At 35.4% G+C, this 9,540-nt stretch overlaps 1 long non-coding RNA gene across 1 annotated transcript; it reads left to right on the forward strand.

The window, feature by feature from the left end:
- Positions 1 to 298: 298 nt before the first annotated feature.
- LOC139150637 (uncharacterized) lies at positions 299 to 4,277 on the forward strand. Its single transcript, XR_011556246.1, has 3 exons — positions 299 to 509; positions 1,100 to 1,164; positions 3,165 to 4,277. It is a non-coding gene; the product is annotated as an uncharacterized lncRNA (long non-coding RNA).
- Positions 4,278 to 9,540: the final 5,263 nt, after the last annotated feature.

Here is a 9,540-nt window from a genome sequence, read left to right on the forward strand (position 1 = left end):
ATAGACACTGTTAACTACTTTTGTTTACAGTAATTTGGTATTTCAATCAGCATAAACAAGCGTAGCACCCAGTTTGCACCGTTGAGGACGCATTTTATGTGCAATGTTACAGCAAGCAAGTCCGATCATATAAACAAGCGTAGCACGCAGTTTACACCGTTGAGGACGCAGTTTATGTGCAGTGCGTCCTCAGTGATAGACACTGTTAACTACTTTTGTTTACAGGCCCAGTTTGCACCGTTGAGGACGGACGCATTTTATGTGCAATGTTACAGCAAGCAATTCCGATTATCATAAACAAGCGTAGCACGCAGTTTACACCGATGAGGACGCAGTTTATCTGCACTGCGTTTTCAGTGAAATGATAGAATTGTATCAGCCATTTGACCTGTAACAAACTCGGGCTTCTAGTTCTCCCGCGTACATCAGCAGCAGCAGGCGCCGTTTAGGTTGGTAGACCGGTAGTGGTAGCTAGAGTTACAAGTCGGCGAAATGGCCGCCAAGCAGACGTAAGTGAACATATTGTATGCCTTTACATTAGTTTCAGGAAAGGTAGCATTTTTATTAAGTTACCAATTTTTCAGTACTTTTTGTGCTTTATATATCTGATGCTTATATTGTTTTACATGGGCAGACGACAAATTCTTCGGGTATTCTCGACCGCGGGCCATCACGGTACAGGAATTCTTACGTCATTTTTGCGTCACGGCGCGGTGAAAACATAATTGTACAGCTGATTGAAGTTCGGATTTTTCAACCACCAAACCAATATTCAAAGTTTCAACATACATACATAAATGACATAACTTTTAGTTCTGCTTTTGCCACACGATTTCTGTATGGAGCAATAACTCAGGCATATCTCAACCGATTTTATTCACCATTCGCTCTTCTGTATCGTCCGATATTCACTCTGCTCATGTGCTTTTCACCTGTGATGTCACTCCGCAGTCAAGAATAACAAAGGAAGAATATGTCAAACTTTGAAGTCGGACAGTTTTCAAAATGTTGCTTTGATGAATGCAAAATAATATGCAGGCTTGACTTGCTGATGAAATTATCGATTAAAAATTATCTTTATATTCGTCTTTGTATATAGTTTACAGATACAAGTTGGTGACAAGAGTGGTGCCAGAACCGTTTCGGGTAGAAATAAAAACCTTGGTGAGCGTAGTAATTACAAATAATTGATGATATATTGTTGGCCGAACCAACATTTCACTGCCCGATAATCCGATATTCATTTCACCATTCGTCCGCCGCGTTTTCACCAACGGTACACACCAACCATAAAATAAATCATGCCATTTCTATAATGCAAAAATTGCTTGGTGTGCATTTGAGCCTAATTTCAGGGCTTCAAAATCAAAGCCCAGCTGAACATGCAAAACCCAACTTTCATCTTTTTTGTCTCTGTTTCAGAGAAATCGTGTGATTTATGGACGGTGAAAATGATTTTCCTTTACTAAGGCTGTGTTTGGGGGTGGAGGAATTCAGGGGGACTTGAAAATTTTGCTCTGCCTGTAGGGACTTGAAAATTTTTTGGTTCCCTTTTACGTTTTAAATTTTCCAATTCCAAGTTTTTGTAGGTAATTCAATGAAAAGTGAATACCTTTTTATGTCATCCAATCGTTGTAATGTTTGTAATAGTTTAACAAAATCTAGAACCATTTTGTCACATTTCATGACTTTTATCTTGAAAAAATCAAAAAAATGTATGATTTGTCGTAAAAAACCAAACTTGAGCCTAGTAACAGGGCAGAAGCTGCAACTGTTGATGATTTTTGCAATATTTCTGTGCAATATATTTACTACAGTTTCTTGCTGTCTCCCTACAGCATGCTCAAACACACTATATTCAGTTTGTCGACAAAGCCTGTATAAATATGTATTAGGTGATAATTTACAATTAGAGTCCAGACAGACAGTCAGTTGTCAGTGATACAAATGCATGGTACACATACACAGGCTGTGTTAGCAAGCTGAATACTGGACAGTTCAACATGCTGCAGGGAGTAGAACAAGAACACAGTTGTCTAAACTGAACAAAAACATTTTAAAATTATCAAAGTTAGTACAGCTACACCCTACGGCCAGTGTCACTATCAGGTACAGCCCTGCTACTGCAGTGTCACTGTCACTGCATACCTGAACAGTGACAGAGATAGCTCTGACTCTGATGTACATGGTAGTTGAAGAAGAGTTTGGGTCAAATGACACTCATGACAGTTAAGCATACTTGTACACAAGATCAGGCCAGAGAGCAACACATGGAAGACAAGGAGACTTTAAAAGTTATTAGGGAATTTTGAATTCTGACATATGAGAATAATCAAATATTAAAAGAAAAAGATAGAGTCACATGATGCTTGATTTTCGAAATTTTCACTTTCTCATCGTAAAATAATACAATAGCAAAACTTTGAATGGACAGTTTTGCCACTATTACATCCAAAACTTCAGAGGATAAAACATATATTTGATGGAACAGTTTTAACCTTCCAGTATTGTCAATTTTAAGTAGCATCTAATTCATATATGTCTTGTGCTTTTGAAAACAAATTTTTGATAGGTCACTGTGCTCACTTTTTACAACAATTAGCCAGAATTCATGATTTTCCTACTCTCTCATAGTCGTCATTTTATGTAATCTTCTGCAGGAGCAATTGACCTGGCCAGAGTTGGATTAACTCAAGTTGGCTTAGACTGATAAAGCCAAAAAGTTCACTGACGTGTTTAAAACTGAAACAATTTAAGAACTTGTCTTAGGAATATGACTTAACAAACTGCTGATAAGAGGTAGTGTTGAACATCTTCTAGCGGAATGATATGATACGTGTTTATATTTTCAGCGTGCACATCCTTTACTGATATAAAGGCTTGTGATAGTTGGGGGATGGGGGGACTTGAAAAATTTTGATCATGTAGAGGGGGGATTTGAAATTTTTTTAGGGTATTGAGGGCGATTTGAAAAAAATAAGATTTCAATTGTGATTCCTCCAGCCCCCCTAATCGTTATTTGTGAACACAGCCTAACTCTACCTAAATTTGACACATATGACAAAGTCTGCCTTGGTGACCTCCCCCTTTAATTTGATGTATTGAGTTCAGTGTGAACCTCCCATAAAAATAATAATTCTTTGTTGAATAATATATTTTGACAGATGCCAACACAAAACAAGCTGTCTTGAATCGGGCTATTGCAGCAAATCATAGAAAACAACAGGAAGGAGATGGAAAATGTCAAGACCAGCTCTGTCAAGAAAATTCCGATCAAACTAATAAAGAGATACAAGACTAGAATCAAGAACAGCTTCAACAGAAACAGTGAAAGGAACAACAAGAACAGCTACCTCATCAGAACATGTACAGCAGAGTTGTCGGTAACTCTTATGATAAAATTCATATTTGGACTCATTGTGAAGAAAGTTTACATGTTGTGTTACGTTCAGATATGGAAGATATGTGTAGACAGAGTGTTAGGCATGAAAAGTTATGGCACAAAATTGTATAATTGTATCTGAAATGAAAGAATCTAATCTCAATGTCTCCATGACTGAAGCAAGAGACAAATGGAAAAATCTAAAAAAATTAAACATGGAAGTGATAGATAACAAGAAACTCTCAGGCACAGAAAGGAAACATGTAGACATTTCAAGGAATTTGATAATCTATATGGAATGAGAGCATCAACTCCGATTCTCTTGATTTTGTAAAAGACAGGAATCAAAAGATAAAGAAACTGCAGCAGTATAAAAAACAGTAACAGCATCAACAAATACAGAAACAACAATAACTACGACAACAGAAGTAGCACAGGAGATGACTGATATTTTAACATCACCTTAGACTTTAAAACATTGAAAATGAAGCAGCAAAATATCTCGCAGACAGAATTTCCCTCCAGGATAAATTGATGGCCATGTCTAAAATTGGAAAAGAAAAATTATCAGTTTGACCTCATGGAAGAACAACACAAGGAAAACAATGAGGAGAACGGCTAGAATGTTGGATTTATTTGAAGACGCTAACAGCAACAAAAATAAAAGATGTTAAATTGGGCAAATGATGATGAAATATGAAATATATTGCACTTTTAAGGTTATTTCTGTGATTTTTATGGTAGCAATATTCTACCACAGGGAAGCAGAGTGTGAGAACTTAGATCCACAACGCATTAGACATTTCATAATCAGATAAGTTGTAATTACTTTTATTACCAGGGACAAGTGAACATTGGTAGGAAAATTCTATCTTATCTTTACATCTGGTATTTACATGCATTCAAAAAAAAAAAAAAAAAAAAAAAAAAAAAAAAAATATATAAATATATATATATATATATATATATATATATATATATATATTGCAGGATGCATGAAACTTAAATAATAGATTTCATTACTTTGAACTTGAAGTATTTTGTTTATATATATATATATATATATATATATATATATGTGTGTGTGTGTGTGTGTGTGTGTATAATGTATATACATAGATATATTGTAATGAACTTATACATAAAAAATATTATTTTTATCTTTAATCATTAAATATCAATGTAGTTTGCAGAGTGATAAGTTAAAATTATGCGAAAATGCTAATAAGTTTACTTTCTCAATCTCATTTATATTGCCAACACAACAAATAAAATTACTCTGTTTTTAAATTGAGTTCTTTCCTCAGTGCAAACCATTCATAAGTTACTGTCTTCTGGCAACCCCACCTGTTGCACTCTTATGAATATCGGGATATTGGTTTGGATCATCAATGTACTTTGGATCTAAATCAGTATAATTCTTCACATCATCTTGGTGAATGATGCAGGGATTATGAAGGATGCACCAAGCGATAGTAGACTCACTCAAATATTCTGGACTGTGCATCGGCAATTCCCTGAGTCTTCAGACATGCCTATTCAACATTTTAAAGGCAAGAGGAAATGGCATGATTAAATCTACATTGTTGAATAATTAAGAAGCCAGATTGTCTCTGAAAGGAGTGATAAGCTAGTCTCTGCGAGGGTATGCAGAATCACTGATGATATAAAGTACTGGGAGCAATCATCATTTCGTTGGCCTCAATGCTTGTAGATAGGGAAGACTTTCAGAGAACACGAACGTCATGTAGACAGCCTGGCCATCCAGGTTATGAGTGCATAGTTATAACAAATAAATACTATGAGAACAGAACAAATATAGAGTATGTAGATAAAAATGGTTTAGGCCAGGAAGAATTGAAAATACTTGTTCTACTTTTTTATATTTCGAACTGTTTTTCAAAAATTTCTGCACAACTTCTCATTTCTGTCAGTGATGGCACTGTTTAGTCTTATTCTGGTCTGATTTCACTTCAAATTGAATAACTAATTTAAAAAGTTAAAAATAATATTTTGCTTTTGTTTATACACTTAAGTGTATTCTTGCAACCATAGGGAAGCCAGGACAAACAAACAAAAACAAAAAATCGACCAAACAAATAACAAAATATAAACAACAAACGAATCAAACAAAACAAACAAGCAAATAAATGAATAGCAAATGAATAAACCAACCAAAACCCAAATATAAACAAATAAATAAATGCATGAATAAATAAGTGAATAAATAGATAAATATAAAAGAATACACTAAATTGAATAAAAATTGAAATAATTCACCAAACAACACATGCAACATATTCAAAATATATATATATATCAGTATGTATGTGAGTGTGTATGAAAGTGTGGAAGTAAATATGTACTAGTATTAGCAAGAACCATATGGCTGTGTAGTACACGTTACACTGTCAAGGAACACTTTTATATGAATATTTGTCCCTCTGGCAATGTTTAGGTGAAAGTTGTCTTCATGGGAGACCATTTTTGAATTATTCCACGTTATCAAGCTACATAAAAAATTACAGTGATAATGAAACATCTATGAGGTTTGCAATTAAAGCCTGATGGTATAAAAATATTTCAGGTTCTAGTATTTGAGTGTCAAGTGTTGTTCACAATAGTATCTTTTCAGTACAATGTACGCTTTGGTGTCGCCATTTCAGAAATGCACATAACTCACAACAAACAAATCGTGGAATCATGATATCAGCAACAGTTTTATTGCGTGTTTCACACTGAACTCGTATTGGCCACAACATCAAAGTGAATTACAGTGCATCCGTGTGTGGAGGGACTTAAGGAAATGAAAGTACTTTTGAAAAAGTTAAGGTATCGACCTATGGGATAACAATTTGATGTGCAGTTTTGTGTTTTGCGAACGGTATGCAAACTTTCTTCCAAAAGAGGAGCAGCCAAGCCAATATTTCTTGGATAAGTTAACTTGTTAAAAAAACACTTTAGAGTGGTCTAAGGGACAGGTCAGCTTAACGGCCGTGGGAGGGGTGGGGAATTAGTGGATGTGACTCTGTTTATTTGCTAAAAGAGGTGGTAACTGTGTTTTAGACTGGGAAGGAAACCAATCAATTACGCTAAAGATACTATACAATGTGTCAAATGGAAGAAGCATTTTTTCAATCTTATCTCATAAGATCTTTTAAATAAATTAAGGTCACCACAGAAGTATTGCTATTATATTACTAAAATCCAGAAAACTATCTTATTCTAATAAAGACCAGGGCCTTGTGACACTAAGTCACAATTTTAACTGAAAAATCAGTCTGTTTTCACGTTAGCATTGATGGATGGGTACTGGTTATTGTGTCACATATCCTACGTTGGCATTAGTTGATCGCGAAATTGAAGCCATAAACACAGCGGATTGTCATGTAGATGGTAGGGGGTCGGAGAAATAAACAATAAAATGCTATGAAACTAGCATATTGTTTTTTCATTATTTCAATCACCTTGGTCCAAAGAACCATTTCTTTAAAACCCCATTTGTCCATTATGACCGCCTGTAGCTTTAATTTGGCATTTACCTTACAAGTGTCTAAGCAGGGTTGTATTCAAATGTAATCAAACGGTAATGAAATTTGCCTATGAGAATTTTGGGGCTATATTTTTCATTTTTTGTCACAATCTATTCTTCTGTGAAACTGCCAATCAAGTTCTTTTCAAAGTGGGTTCGTGGATTGTTCGGGATGATCACAATCTGATTTATTGAAATTATAACATTATTTAGATATTTGATTTTGGGAACCATTACGATTTCTGTCAAATATCTCCTCTCTGAAACCGCCTGTTGGCCATTTTTCCTATTTGTATGCAGATTCTTTAAGCTTATGTCAATCATATTTGTTTAATATATACCATACGTTTGGAATCGTTTTCATTTTTGTCAAAAAAATAATTGGAAAGGTTGTTACATTTGTCTTTATATTTGATTTGATTTCGATCCACTGTTTTTTGAGTCGTCAATCATTCATGTTTGGGTACAAAGGTTGTTTAGCAGCAGCACATGCCATGTGCAAAGCTGTGTTGAGGAGGCTGTTTCTTGCAATGACAACTTTGTTTATGATTAGATAATGAAACTGTGATACTTCAGGGGGAGAGGAAAATTTTGTACCAAAAGTTTCCTGGCAATTCATACTTGTACAGCGGTTCACCAAACAATCTTTGTTTCTTTGAAAGTACAGACAATTATTTGTTTGGTTTGGTTTGTTTTTTTGTGTACCTTGTCTAATTTTTTCCAATATCAGTGACACCTTTCAAGTTGTGGTGATTATTTCACTGTCATGTGGAGTGCTTTAGCTATAAATGAAGAAGGTATATGGAGAAAGTAGTAGACGAGTTTGATTTTTGTAGCCTGAGCACTGCTTGCTTAACTGGAGCTTCAGTTGTGAAAGATTCGTGAAAAGTCAATTTTAAATTAAATTTAGCTCTCAATATGTTTTTCAATGTCGATTTAAACTCTGTGTAGATTAGTACACTGTCACCCGCAGGGCTAAGTTGTTTACCCACGTAGATGTCCGCAAAGAGCAGTACCTGAGTTTGAATTTTCCGACATGCAGACATTCTTGTTTCACTTGAGTTAAAGATGTAAAAAATATGTGACAAGAACAGTTTTATACTCCTAAGGATATGTAAAGTGAGGCGATGCGTTAGCGTCAGAAAATGTTGTCCCTCTTAACTTGAAGGAGGCAGAGTCGAGTACTCGGCCGTGTGAGGGCGTTCTTGGGCACCCCAACAAAAAACAGTCCACCGGAGCGCACTAAGTTCCAAAGGTAGCCGACTTTTCCCGTTGTTTCTCTTGAAATTCAAATAAATAAATTAGCTTTGCAGATTTAGCTGATATCCAAGCACATAATTGACCTTTTCTGAAAATACAGCCGCCTAGCATGTCAATTATGGGATGACTAACCTCCATACATAGGCAAACTGTATTGCAATCAAAAACCAAAGACTATTACATTCTTTGTGTAGATATTAATCAACAAAAGGATTGCAAATCGGCTCAGTATTTCCCAAAACTATGCGAGGCCTAAAACGGCAAAGTATGGCGTGCGTAAACTTCTTTTTATGCCAGTGAACTTGTAAGTGAACCGAGTGACCCCATGTCAATCCAAAGAACAGACAATTGTTTGTTTTTTGTTTTTTGTGCCCTGTCTAACTTTTTTCTTGTTTAACTTGGGATTAAAATGTGAAAAGTATATGAAAAAAAACAAAACAGTTTTATACTTCTACGGATGAGTGTAATGTGAGGTGTTGTCCTCTCAAGGGAGCAGAGTCGAGTACTCGGCCGTGTGAGGGCGTTCTTGGGCACCCCAACGAAAAAAAGTACGCAGGAGCGCACAAAATTCCCAAATTGGCGGAATTTTCCCGTTTTTTTTCTCTTGAAAATCAAATAAATAAACTAGCTTTACCGATTTAGCTGATATTCGCATAAACCTGTTTTTATGCGGTCAACTTGTCAGGTTAATAATCCTGTGTGACCCCATGTCAATCCAACTTTATTTCTCTCTAAAACCAAGGACAATACTTGCAATTGTTTGTTCTATTTATTGGTGATAAGCAATAAAACTAGCAGTAGACGAGTAGAAGAATCCTAGATGAATACAGAGCATTAGTACATTTTCACGAATATCGTTAGTTTTGAATCATAAACGGCGTGAGTGATGAAAGTACTATTGTTTACTGTTCCCTGACAGCTTTGCACCTTTTACACCAGCTATTCTTAATGTCACCCTTCCCAGCATACATCGACATTCCATCCTTTTCTATTGTCAGTCTTGTTTACGTTTTAACGTTGGCATTTGCCACTCCAGCAATTCTTTTGTTTTCCACTGTAGCAAATTCCTAATTCATTAATCGATTTCTTCTCTCATTAATCGTTATCACAGAAGCAAACCTATAATTAACTCCCCTCCACTCCGCTCCTCCAGACCCCCCAAATGTTTTTCCCCAGAGATGTACATTCTACCACTTACTATAAATACTGTACAGGCTTCATTTGTATTAAATCATTTCATATAAAAATGAAAGAATACGTTTCTTGTTCTAAACTAGTACTCTTGTGGAAAACTTGGTATTTGTATAGAGATACACCATAGGCCATATGGTCTATGGCTACACACAGAAAAACATGAATTTTAAAG

This window comes from Ptychodera flava, chromosome 14 (assembly GCF_041260155.1).
Source record: "Ptychodera flava strain L36383 chromosome 14, AS_Pfla_20210202, whole genome shotgun sequence".
NCBI classification, from domain to species: domain Eukaryota; kingdom Metazoa; phylum Hemichordata; class Enteropneusta; family Ptychoderidae; genus Ptychodera; species Ptychodera flava.